This window comes from Podarcis tiliguerta (assembly GCF_965153285.1).
Source record: "Podarcis tiliguerta genome assembly, chromosome: 13".
NCBI classification, from domain to species: domain Eukaryota; kingdom Metazoa; phylum Chordata; class Lepidosauria; order Squamata; family Lacertidae; genus Podarcis; species Podarcis tiliguerta.
Genome location: NC_139546.1, coordinates 46,259,968 through 46,273,057, shown reverse-complemented (window position 1 = coordinate 46,273,057; position 13,090 = coordinate 46,259,968). Strand labels below are relative to the sequence as shown.

The 13,090-nt window shown below is 41.4% G+C and overlaps 1 protein-coding gene across 1 annotated transcript in view; it reads right to left on the bottom strand.

Moving 5' to 3' along the window:
- LOC310662873 (immunoglobulin mu heavy chain-like) overlaps positions 1–13,090 on the bottom strand; it is a 301,954-nt gene that overhangs the window by 189,523 nt on the left and 99,341 nt on the right. The window lies entirely within an intron of this gene.

Sequence of the window (13,090 nt, the reverse complement as noted above, 5' to 3'; positions counted from 1 at the left end):
TTTAGAGCAGCATTCCAAAGAATATCACAAAGAACTAACAAAAGAACCTTGGGAACACCCTGGGTTTTCTCCAGCCATGCTGCTGCTGCTGCCTCCTTCTTCACTGTCCTTCAGAACATGCTTTTTTCTTTGTTATTCTGGAAGCCACAGTGATACACCTCCATACAAAAACACATGAGTCTATGGTTTTTTTGTTTTTTGTTTAAGAACTAGATAGACACTACCAGAGAGATGAACAATGTTTACATCTAAAGTTAGTTCTACTCAGAGTAGACCCACTGAAATCAATAAACCTAAGTTAGTCATATCCATTAATATCAACAGCTCTGCTCTAAGTGGATTAGTATTGGACATGACCCAGAAACTTGTAATCTTAGCTTAACATTTATTTACTTAGGATAGGAAAGACTGTGTGTAGTTCAGCTGCATGTATTGCTGTAAAATGCTGTAGTAAGTAAAGGTAAAGGGACCCCTGACTGTTAGGTCCAGTCACGGACGACTCTGGGGTTGCGGCGCTCATCTCACTTTACTGGTCGAGGGAGCTGGTGTACAGCTTCCGGGTCATGTGGCCAGCCTGACTAAGCCGCTTCTGGCGAACCAGAGCAGTGCACGGAAACACCGTTTACCTTCCCGCTGGAGCGGTACCTAATTATCTACTTGCACTTCATGCTTTCAAACTGCTAGGTTGGCAGGAGCTGGGACCCAGCAACAGGAGCTCACCCCATCATGGGGATTCGAACTGCCGACCTTCTGATCAGCAAGCCCTAGGCTCTGTGGTAATTTATCTTAATTTCAGGAAAGCAATTGCTTCATACATTCATGGTTCCTGCGTGGTATTACACAGGTAGTAGTAGTAGTAGTAATAATAATAATAATAATAATAATAATAATAATTCTATTTCTCTAATGTCTTCATTCTGGGATAAGTGAGCAGTGTGACTCTCTTGTAGGATAATGTACTCAAACATTATGTGTATGGAGCAGACAAATTTGAGAAGCTGCCTGCAACGTGTGTGGAGTGGAATGACCAAGATGATCTGGAAACCAAGCCTTAAGAGGAATGGTTGAGGGAGCTGAGATTGCTTAGCCTGGAAAATAACAGACTAGGAGGAGATATGATAGCTATCTGCACTTATATAAAGGGCTGCCATATGGAAGATTATTTTATTATTTCTTGAATTTGTATACCACCCTATACCCAGAGGTCTCAGGGTGGTTCACAGAATAAAATCAAAACATAAAACTACAAAATACATAATCAAAATAAAACCAACCCAACCCCTCCAAAACTCCACATTTTAAAAGGGCATAAAATGGGGCGAGCTTGTTTTCTCCTGTTCTGGAGGGTAGGGCTTGAACCAATGGTGTCAAGTTATAAGAAAGGAGATTACAATTAAACCTTAGGAAGAATTTTCTGACAGTAAGAGCAGTTTGACTGTGAAATGACTCCCTCAGGAGGCTGTGGAATCTCCTTCCTTGGAGGTTTTTAAGCAGAGGTTGGATGGCCATCTGTCATGGATGCTTTAGCTGAGATTCCTGTATTGCAGAGGAATGGACTTCTAGTGGACTTCCAACTCTACAATTCTAGGATTCTAACATGACAGCTAAAGTGCAGTCAAATGTCTACTCAGAAAAAAAGCTTCATTGTGTTCCAGAAGAGTTACCCCAAGAAATTGTGAAAGGAACTGCAACATAGTTCTTAACTTTGCCTCCTCATTAGCTGTTCTTTGCTGTTCAGCTCAGGCCTCAGCAAAATAATGTAACATTTTGGGGAAAAAATACAACCCAACAAACCAGCACTGGAGGCCAAGATGGAGAAGATCTCCACAGCCACCATATATTTCCCCTTAGTGCTCAGGTAGGTTGGAACAAACGACAACCAAACACTGCAAAACATCAACATGCTGAAGGTGATGAACTTCGCTTCATTGAAAGTGTCTGGCAGCTTCCTAGCCAGGAATGCCACAGTGAAGCTGATGACGGCTAGAAGTCCCATATAGCCCAGGACAAGATAAAACATGGTGACAGAGCCTTCATTACATTTTGATATGATCTCTTGAGTCAGTGACTGCGTGTCCAAATCTGGAAAGGAAGGAGTGGTGGACAACCACATGGCACAAATACCAACTTGAATGTGGGAGCAGGAAAACACAATGGAGTTGGTCAATCTTTTTCCTACCCACTTCCTCATGCTGGACCCTGGCCTGGTGGCCATGAAAGCAACAACCACTGTCATGGTTTTGGCCAACACACAAGAAACAGCCACTGAAAAGATGATGCCAAAAGTGGGTTGTCGGAGAAGGCAGGTCACTTTCCCAGGTTGGCCAAGGAAAAGCAAAGAAGAGAGGAAGCAGAGCAGAAGGGATATGAGGAGAGCATAGGTGAGGTCCCTATTGTTGGCTTTGACTATGGGGGTATCTCTGTGCTTAATAAAAGTTATTAGTGCCAAAGCTGTGATCAGGGAAAAAGAAACAGTAACTGACGTTAAACTGATCCCTAAAGGTTCTTCGTAAGAAAGATAGCTGATTGTTTTGGGGATGCAATGATCTTGGTTGTTGCTTGGATACTGATATTCTGGGCAGTTCACACAGTTAACCATGTCTGGAAAAAGAAGAAGAAGAAAGGCTCATTTCAATAGAAATTCACATCTGATGAAGAGTACATTTTGGCTTTTGAGTTTGTTACTATAGGTACCGTATTTATCACTGCTATTTTACTGTATTTTATTGTAGTGTTCTGATGTAATGGTTTCTTCTTTTTGCATGGTTGTTTTACTGATTCTGGGTTGTCAGCTACCCTATGTTCCAGAAGAGAGGAATGGTGGAATACAAAAATATTTAAGACATAAATATAATAAACTTTATTTGTGGAAGCAAGATGGAAGCTGCTGCTCACATACATTATCATCTAACTTCTGCTTGTATATATAGGATTGCTATATTCCCATTGAGCTTTTTTCATTTTGGGGCTTTTCTTTGATTTTTTAATAAAAAGAGCCCAACTTGCCATACGTCTGGGTTTTCTGATTAATGCTGTGTGCAATGTTGTCTGCTGAACACCTTCATTATGTTTTGAAGCTTCCTGCAGAAGATTGCTTACATTATGGGTAGTGCCACCCAGAAGCCTTTGGTCTACACTTCCCATCAGTCTGGCTAGAATAGCCAAGGTCAGGAATGATTGGAGCCTAGCATTTCTGTGCTTATTACAGATCTTGCCAGTGAATTAAGTTGCCCATTACTCCATGTCTCGTTTCTTCATTATTGCTGCAAGGGCAAATGATTATTTGCTGCTTGAACGAAAATTAAGTGAGGGGATAATTGCAATACATCACCTACCCTTCTGATTTGAAATCTTCCCTTCTGGACATGGAACACAATCATAGCAGCAGAATTTATCCTTTTCCCTCTTTTTCTTCTGATAACCAGGGCGACAAGAGTTACTACACACAGAAAGGGGTGGCACCTTTCAGTACACATCATTGGAGTTTAGGGTAGAAGAAAGAAGAAATGTTTTGTTGCTCATAAGTAATGAACATTACACATTCATGCATACACCCACCCATCTCCTGCTAATGCTTCCCAGAATATGATATTGTTTTTGCCACCTATTGCTTGGCTGACATAGGGACATAGGAAGTTGCTAAATACTGGTTCCTCCAGCTCAGTATTGATCACAGTGAAAGGCAACAGATCTCCAAGATTTCAGACAGGGACATCTCCTGGCCCTGCCTGGAATTGCTAACAATTTAACCTGGGACCTGCATGCAAAGCAGATTCTCTGTCACCAAACTATGGCTAGGGATGCAACAAGGCAGTCATTTCTATTCCTATCTATCTTATCTCACAATCAGCTCTATTTCCATTCCACTGCAGTTTGGTTTCCACAAAACACCATGTTATTTGTCACACTGCCCACTATTTAATGTAATTCGCAAAATTATTGATCCTAGTTACGAATTTAACATAAGTAAACACTTTTAATTCCACACCATTAATTTCAGTGCAAGGCAAACACAATCTAAATGGAGGGAACAGAAGTAATCAATTACATACTGCTTCCGAATAGAAAACAAAACAAAAACCAGTATTATAAAAGCCTGGATTATTTTCCATTTGGATGTAGGATAAATTAGTCCAGATTGGTTATTTCCACTTCTGTTTTAATTTTCATCAGTATTCTCTTACAACTCGAGCTGAGGGCCCTTCTCCAAAATGTGGGTACCAGAGAAATTATTTTAATAACTTAATCCAGTGTCTCATTCCATAGGAAGAGGGGAGTCTACTGGTGTCTCATTTTCTTTTATAAAAAATCTGGTTCAAAATCCCCTATCAAAGTTTATTGTTACAGAGGATATTTTTTATTTCACTTGAACAGAATATTGCACATTTCCCACTGTTAGGCACTTTAAGGTTACAGCTCTCTTTGTTTTTCTTAATGCAATAGGTGGTATTGTCTTTATTATAGAGACAGATCATTCATCGTCAAGTGATACAGAAGAGAGAATTCTTAGGTCTTAAATCAATATCCTAGCACCCATACTTGGTTAAATACACTGGGCCACACAATTAAATCCTCGTCAAGGATTAGTTCTTCTCCTTCAGGAGCTCTGAGCTCCACACTTCCAACTTTAACTCTCTGGAAGGAGTTGTTTGGGAAAGTGACTATGCTCATGATGTCAAATCCGCCTTCCATTTCTCTTTTGTCATTAAAGGACACTGTTTCTTGAGCTGAGTTGTTAAATGTTATGTCTTGAAGAATCAGGTGGAGCTAGTTGAAAGAGAAAAAGAAACACGGGGAGAGCAAAATAATAGGCTGGATCCAGAGTTAGACATGCATCGCTGGAAATTCATGACATTGAATTCATGAGTTCATGAAAATTCCCAAAGATTTGAATGGGTCTGGATAGGTGAGCCTGAACAGAATTGTTTTAAGCAGGTGCCATAGTTAGCAAAGTGATGGTACCTGCCACATGTCAATGTTATGTTATGTCCTGATAGGGTCTCACTTCTTTTGCAATTATGTTGCAGCATTCTGCAATAACTGCAGTTTCCCAGTGAAAAGCAAGAGAAGCCCCACATACAGTGCATTGAAGTAACCTAATCCTGAAGTAACCAATGTCTGAACAATTGTGGTGAAGCTCTCCTGGTCTAGGCACAGTCTTGGCTGATGCAACAGTTACAGCTGGTAAAAGGTGCTTCTACAAACTGAGGTATCTGGGTCTCCAGAGACAAAGCTGGATCCAGACACTCATCACCTCTGACTGCATACCTGCTTGTTCGGGGGGATTCTAACCCCACCAAGGGCAGGCAATTGAACAATTTCCCATAAGGGTAACCTAGGGCTGCCAGACGCCAGCACAGACATCACTTAAAAGGGCAGCGTGCTTGGAGAAGGGAAGAGAGCCATTCCCAGCCACACCTACATTGGGGCAGTGTGGGGCTCTCCTCTCCTCTTATGCTCACTCTGTGCATCATGTTTTTCATAGCAAATCATTCTAGAACTTCATTTTTCTTGGAGCTTTTGCCCACCACAAAAAAAAAAAAACCTCCACAAGCGTATCAAAATAACCACCTTATCAACTTTTCTGTCTGGATTTTCAATTTTGGAAATATGGCAACTGGTAGCCACTCATGCACATTGCATCCATCTCAGGTTATTTTCCCATCCCACCACAGGGCTCGCATGACCTCTCCTTATCCATGTCATGGAGAAATAGAGTTCAGTGTCATCAGCATACTGATAGCATCTTGCTTCCAATCTCAATACCATTGAGGGTAAAACAGTGCCCCATGCCCCCCCCCCAGCTTAACTGCCTGGGCCCCACAAAACGCTCATGCAGTTCTGCTCTCTAGATAGGACCAGTAACCAAATGCCCCCAGTTCTCATTCCATGTAGCTGGTCCAAGAGGATACCCTGGTCAATGGTATCAAAAGCTGCAGAGAGATCAAGCAGGAGGAGCATAGTCACACTCCCCTTGTCCTGTCTTCCGTAAAGGTCACTCACTCAACAGGATAACTCAGTTTGGCAAACACCTTCTCTTGTCATGCAGCAAGACCTAGCCTGAAAATGAAGTTATTTTTTCAGTTACGGCTTCTTCAAAAGTTACGGCTTCTCTTCTCCAAGCCCCAAGAAAAGGAGAAAACGTGAACCCACATATTTCCATCAATGTTTTGGTGTGTCTAACATAATTTTACCATTAGGAAAAAGGCATATTGTATTAGCCTTTTCATGGCAAATAAAAACACAATTATATAGTGTAGACATTACCTGCCAAGGGTGGAGTGCAACTCTTTCAGACTCCACAGCTGCTCTGTGTTTGGGTGTAGATGAGTCCATGGCATGCAGTGCATGTGCAGCAGCATAGACAGCATTATAGATGCTGTAGCTGTGACCAGTCATGCGCATTTCAAAAAGAGGCGCAGGAAGGCTCTCCAGCCTTGCCTTTCCAGTACATGGTTCATCAACCTCTTTTGGACAATGAAATGAGCAGTCAAAGACTTGCTCCCATATATCTTTGATAAAACCATCTCCTTCTGCCCAGCAAGGCTCTATAGTCTGAAGGAATGTCTTGAATGCTGGTGGTTCGTGGGAATGAATTGTGAATGAAATAGCCCCTTGAAACACTTGCAGATCTGAGCCTCTTTGAAGGCTAGTTAATGCAAAATCTATCTGGGCTGTCAGAATCCACACCTTTTCGTGAGATGTGTCATTATTACGTTCAGGATTTCCCAGAAGAATAAAATAGCTCAGCCACATAATGGACAGTGTTTCTCCATAGAGAACAAATGTGTTGACTTTGTTAAAGGTGAAAGGTTTATAAATACTCTGGACCTGGTTGTTAATTTCAAACATATCATTTAACCGGGCTTGTTGTGTAATCCTTTCTGTGAAAGCTGAACAGATTCCATGCTGGGAAAGCAATGGCTCCAGAGTCTGCAAGAAACGCTCTCCACTCTCATCGTTGACAGTGAAGAACCCAACCCATGTCCATCTGAAATGCTGAAGTAAGCGGACAATCCCAATGTACTGGCGGGCTTCGTTGGGGACCATATTGTAGAAGGAGTGGGACTGCATTGCATAACTCTCCTCTGGGGCAAATGAGCCATAAGTGAGCTGAAATAAAATGTAGTGATTTAAGAGATTTTTTAGGAGGAATACCTGAATGAATCTGCATATGAGGGCTTTCAGTCTGGGCAATGAATATTTTTCCAGCTAAACCTGATATGAATTCAGAAAACCTGAATTTTAAAGACGTGTTTGTCTGAATTTTCTCAGCCTGTGAAAATGTAATATTTTTTGAACTAGTCATTGGAAAGATATCTGGTAGAAATTATTGACTGTATATTACCCAGATATGTATTTTAATATGTAAATATATTTACAATAACTGATTTTATGTATACTTTGGTTTTTTATCAACTAACTTTTTAAATCATTAATTCTAATGTATATTTTATGTAAACTGCATTGAGATATTTATGAGTAAGCATACAAACTGCATTAAATAAATATACGAATTGCATTACATAAATAAATATATTTTTCCATCCTGTTCTCTTCCTTAGGCTAAGTCCCATTTCACTTTTTAATATCAGGCAAATTAAGTGTAGCTCTCCTGCCTTTCTGAACAACAAAAACCACTTCCAGAATAGCATGAAGCGATTGCAATTTCCGTAAATCCCCATGCACAGAGCTTACCTGTGGAATCTTATAGCTATCCAAGATATCTGCCATGCGGTATGAGATATCAGAGCCAAGCCCCCCTATGACGGTCATGAGGTTTTTCTGCCTGCCACATTTGTAGTTGGGCACAAATTTCTGTGATTTGAAGAGCAGGTCCAGAGTGGTGCGGTAAGTTCTCTGCGCATCGTAGTAGCTGTCACTGATGTGGAACCCCAATGTAGCATTGGGCAAGATTCTGGGATTTTCATTAATTTCTTTCACAGCAAATGCCAAGGCGAGGACGTGCTGGTAGAATTTTGTTATCACACTGCCAACAGAGAGACCTGCTTATTTGGAAGCAGATGTTGCAAGCTTGGCTAACATTGGCTTTAAATAAGACAATCTATTTTTGAAACAAACTCCTACAAGCATAATGACTAGGGAAGGGCAAACTTACTTTATTTGCACTATTTGAAACAATATGCAAACCAAAATGCTGCTAAAATTCACACTTCTCTGAATTTTGCAATGTAATATATAGGTAAAGGTAAAGGGACCCCGACCATTAGGTTCAGTCGTGACTCTGGGGTTGTGACGCTCATCTCACTTTACTGGCGGAGGAAGCTGGCGTACATCTTCTGGGTCATGTGCCCAGCATGACTAAGACGCTTCTGGCGAACCAGAGCAGCGCACGGAAACGTCCTTTACCTTCCTGCCTGAGCAATACCTATTTATCTACTTGCACTTTGACGTGCTTTTGAACTGCTAGGCTGGCAGGAGCAGGGACCGAGCAACGGGAGCTTACCCTGTCACAGGGATTCGAACTGCCGACCTTCTGATTGGCAAGTCCTAGGCTCTGTGGTTTAACCCACAGCGCCACCCGCGTTCCTTAATGTAATATATACAAACATTCATTTACTAGGATAAGATGTGCATAAAAATAAGGCTTATGCACAGTCCTCCCAGTTCATCCCATGGCTTCAGTCTGCCCCCACAATCAACCTGACCTCACCTGCCTTAGATCCAGTCCATCTGCCCTCTTACTGACTGTAGCCTTTCTGAAATGGTTTAGTTGATAATTAACTCATAAGGATGGGTGAAGCTGTCAATTTTGGTTTCTCTCAGTTTCTCCTTCTTCTAGTTTTAACACATTTCTCCACATTTTCACATCTGTCTGCAACGGGGTTTTTTTTTAAGCCATCAAGACAATTCATCAGCAATTCATTTTGATGCAAATTTATCCAAATGTACAAAATTTTCTATGCAATTTCCCTGAACGCACACATTTTACAAACCAATTTCTCCTAACACAATACATTTTTATGCTGTTTTCATTAGCATGTGTATTTTAATGCATATTTTGGCCTGTTGTATGCATAATCAGAATTGCCTGAAACCCTGGAAAGCTACTGCTGGTCTTTGTAGTCAATACTGAGATAGATGGACCAGTGGTTTACTTAGACAGCTTCCTATGTTACTGTTTAACTACTAGCCTCTTCTTCACACATGCACACAGCATGAGAAAGAGATGTGATGATGTGGACACTCCATCACAAAATTATCTTTCCTTGCATTACAAATGCTTAGGTTTCAAAGCTCACATGACACAGGATGGAGGGGATCCTTACAGTGGGACATCAGATTTCAGCTCTTGTGAAGGGTGTACCTTGAAGGAAACTGGGTTGAAAACGTAAATGATCTGAGAGGAAATCCCACCAATGAGGAGGTCTCCTGGCTGGTACCACTCATGAGGAACAGGGAGGGGATCAGTTGGACGGCACTTCATAGCATTTGCTTTGCATGCTAGAGGAGGTAGCAGAAGCAGAAGCACTAACCACACCATCTGATGGCAAACCAGAGCAGGTCCTTCTTTGCCCATCTACAGTGCCATTGTTGGCATCAGAAAGCTTGAAAAAGTTACAGTCAGCCAAGATCCTTAATTAAATATATAAATATATCTAAGTGTATCAGCCTTATCTTTAAGGCTACCAAAACATGCCTTGAATGTGCCAGTAAATGTCCACTGATTTCAAGCCAGAAATATACAAGGTAAGGGGGAAATTATCAGCGCCCAAACTGACCAAACCTCATGTGCCTCTCACCCCTAGTCGGAATGGCACACAGTGAGGTGGGTTATAAGTAAAGAACTTTCAGACTTGTTTCCTGGTTGCTTTTCTAGAAGCTTCTCCTTTGAGCAGCGAGTGCATTTCAGATAATTTCAGGGGAAGATAATTACTTCTGTAGGGTTTTGTCTCAGAGGATCACCCTCAGTATAAACAGTTTTTCCACATCTGATCACTGCTCCATGTGGGAGTTAGGGCAAAAACTACATGAGATGTTAACCATATAATTTGCTACTGGTGCAAGCCATCTTTCACCAATAGCCAGTGCACTCTTGACTGATGTACCATTAGGGTATGTGTGTTGGGATAGGGAGCTTTATCCCTTTGCCCCCAATTGGCCAAATCATCTTTGTTAAAGACACAACATTTTTATGTACTTAAATGTGTGTTTGAATGCATTGTATTTAAAATGCTTGTAATGAAAAGTTTACATTAGGCAGGAGCCTCTATTATACAGCTAATACAGTTAAGCAGTTATGGCCAGCAGACAGCTGAAACCTGAGAAGTCAGATTCTCTTTGTTGTTGGAAGCCAGAAGAGAGATTGCCAGCCCAGCATGTTGCGACAAGCTCCCAGCATATTTCAGTCTCTCTCTGGGATCAGAGAGAGGTTCCTGAACTTTATAAAAGTAATTAAAGGACTGAACCTTATTGCCTGCTGCTTGGTTGCAATGTGTTACTTTGTTCTTAGCAATGTTTATATGTAGATAGTTTTAAGACTGTTCTGTAGTAAAGCACTGAAACTTATTCTTGGGATGGAAAGCTCATTTATAGCCAAACAAGGTCCAGATCAGGGATTCAGCTAAATACCTTTAACAATCTGTGATTGGCGGTTGCTTGTGGCTGGTGAGCAGATGATGGGTAACTTTGGCGAGTTGTAAGATTGGCAGTGGTGGTTAGTTGGGTGAGTGGTATTTGGCACCCCCCCCCAATAGCTCAACAACTCTGGGCAATCCCCCCATAAAAAAGCTAAATAACTCTGGGCAATCTCCCCACATGTCCTTAATTTTGAGTCCTCCAAAATAGGGGTCGTCTTATACACTTCATACATTTCATACAAGGAAAAATACAGTAAATATAAAAGTTCCCTCTGCCATCATTTCACCTATTCAAGCCAGTTTCTACCACACTAAGGTTTTTGATATATTGCTGTGGCAATGCAGGAAGCTTCTTACACAGTAATATACAGCTGTGTCATCTGGTTTCATGTTATTCATTTGCAGTTCCAACTTGCTTGAAGAGTTGTTCCTTGAGACAGTGAAGTGTCCTTTCACTGAGGGGGCATAAAACTGCCTGCTCCCGTCAGTGTGTATTAAGGCGATCCATTCCAGTCCCTTCCTGGGAGCCTGCCTCACCCAGTGCATGGGGAAGCTGTAGAAGGTGAAGCCAGAGCCCTGGCAGGAAATGTTAACGGTCTCTCTGGGACTTTTTACACTCCCTCCTGGACTCAAACCCTGGGTCCTCCATCAATACCTTAACCACTACACTACTCCGCACTTGCTATTGCACCATATCAGGAGGAAAAAAATACCTTTGAAGATGGCTGCAAGAATAACATTAATTTTTTTGGGAACGCCCAGAGTGGCTGGGGAAGCCCAGCCAGATGGGTGGGGTATAAATAAATTATGATTATGATTAACAAACTGTAGCCACAGTGTCATTTCAGTTCCCGTAAGTTTTGACAGATTGTCTGGAAAGTGAACACAGGCAAGTAGGGCTGTGTAGTTGCAGTGAATACAGCAGATTTTTTTAAAAAATAATTTTTATTAACAGACCAATCATATCAAATCAAATCACATAAGTTCCGAATTACAGAGCCTAATTTTAAATTTTTGTTGGGGCTACCCATATTTCAAGTTCCAAAAGGGATCCAATCCTCTTATTGCTGGTGCTTTAAAAGTCCACAAATCTATCCAAATAATGTTCAGAATTCTGTCCAATCCTTTCTTGCTGTTTTCCACATCTCTTCTAGTTGTTTTCATATATTTTTCCTTTCTCTTTGTCTTTGTGGCCTCTGATTGTCTCCATAAGCGGGTTGAAACAAATTTGTATTCCTGTGTGGATTTTTCTGTTCGTCCAAGAGTCATATTTCAGACAGCTGCCGTATTTCATCGTTTCCATAAAGAAAAACATTCTTGCTGTCTACTCATTCACTTTTCACAGGTCTGTCCCTCTTTCTCAGTCCTCAAGGAGGTTCTACCAGGAATCCAATATGAAAACAAAGCTTCCTCCTCCCGAACATGAATCTTTTGACAGGACCTGTCAAAATGGCAACTCCCTTTTTGTTGCTGCGCCATCAAAAGCCCTTGTTCTTTTTCTTGATCTCACAAGCCAAACTTTTGGTAGTAAATCATTTCCACACAGTTTTTAATCATCCTGCTTAGGTCGGTGATGCGACAGTTCTTTTTTGAGGAGGGATCATTGGTTAATCACATAGAAGAAAAGAAAAAAAGTCCCCCCCCCATCCCGCTCCGGCATACTGACCTGGTGTATTTTCTTCATGTTGTATTCCTTTAAATCCAACCTGTTGCTCTCGTTTCACAGAGGTCACTTCAGTTAGCAGTCTTCACTCCCGTTCTTCACTTGAAATATGTGCATTTGCTCCATTTCCAATTATATATTTCGAGCTGATGCAAACCAGTGTGCGATCAGAGACAGCATCCGGGAGAGCTGGACCCACTCGAGGGCTTTGTGTCTAGTGCCCTCACCCCCTTCTTTCGAATCCGGGGGTGAATTATGGACACAGCAGGCAAGGCAGTGTTCCCCATTCCCTTGGGGCAACTAAGGGAGGCTGCATACTCCCATATCAGCCTCTTAATTACCTCGTGTGGGTCGGAGAGATGTTATTGTCGACCATCTTCCAATGCGCCCCCTGGTGGCCCCCGAATACAGTGGATTTTAACAAAGAAGTTGTCTATGTATTTTCATATGTCTGTGAATAAAAGAGGCTTACAAGCCCCCTTCAGAAATTCAGATATGGAGGAGAGGGAGACGTCTTTGTGTATTGGCCCTGCCCCTGGTATTTTAACCTTTTAAGGGAATTTTTTAATGTTTGATGTTTGATGTGTTTTTTATATTCTATTGGAAGCCGCCCAGAGTGGCTGGGGAAACCCAGCCAAATGGACGGGGTATAAATAAATTATTATTATTATTATTATTATTATTATTATTATTATTATTATTATTATTATTTCATTCTCTTTATTTATATAGTCCTTCACCCAAAGGCCACCATATGGTTTACAAGAAGGGCTTGCCAGATCAGGCCAATGGCCCATCTAATCCAGCAGCCTGTTCGATCAGATCC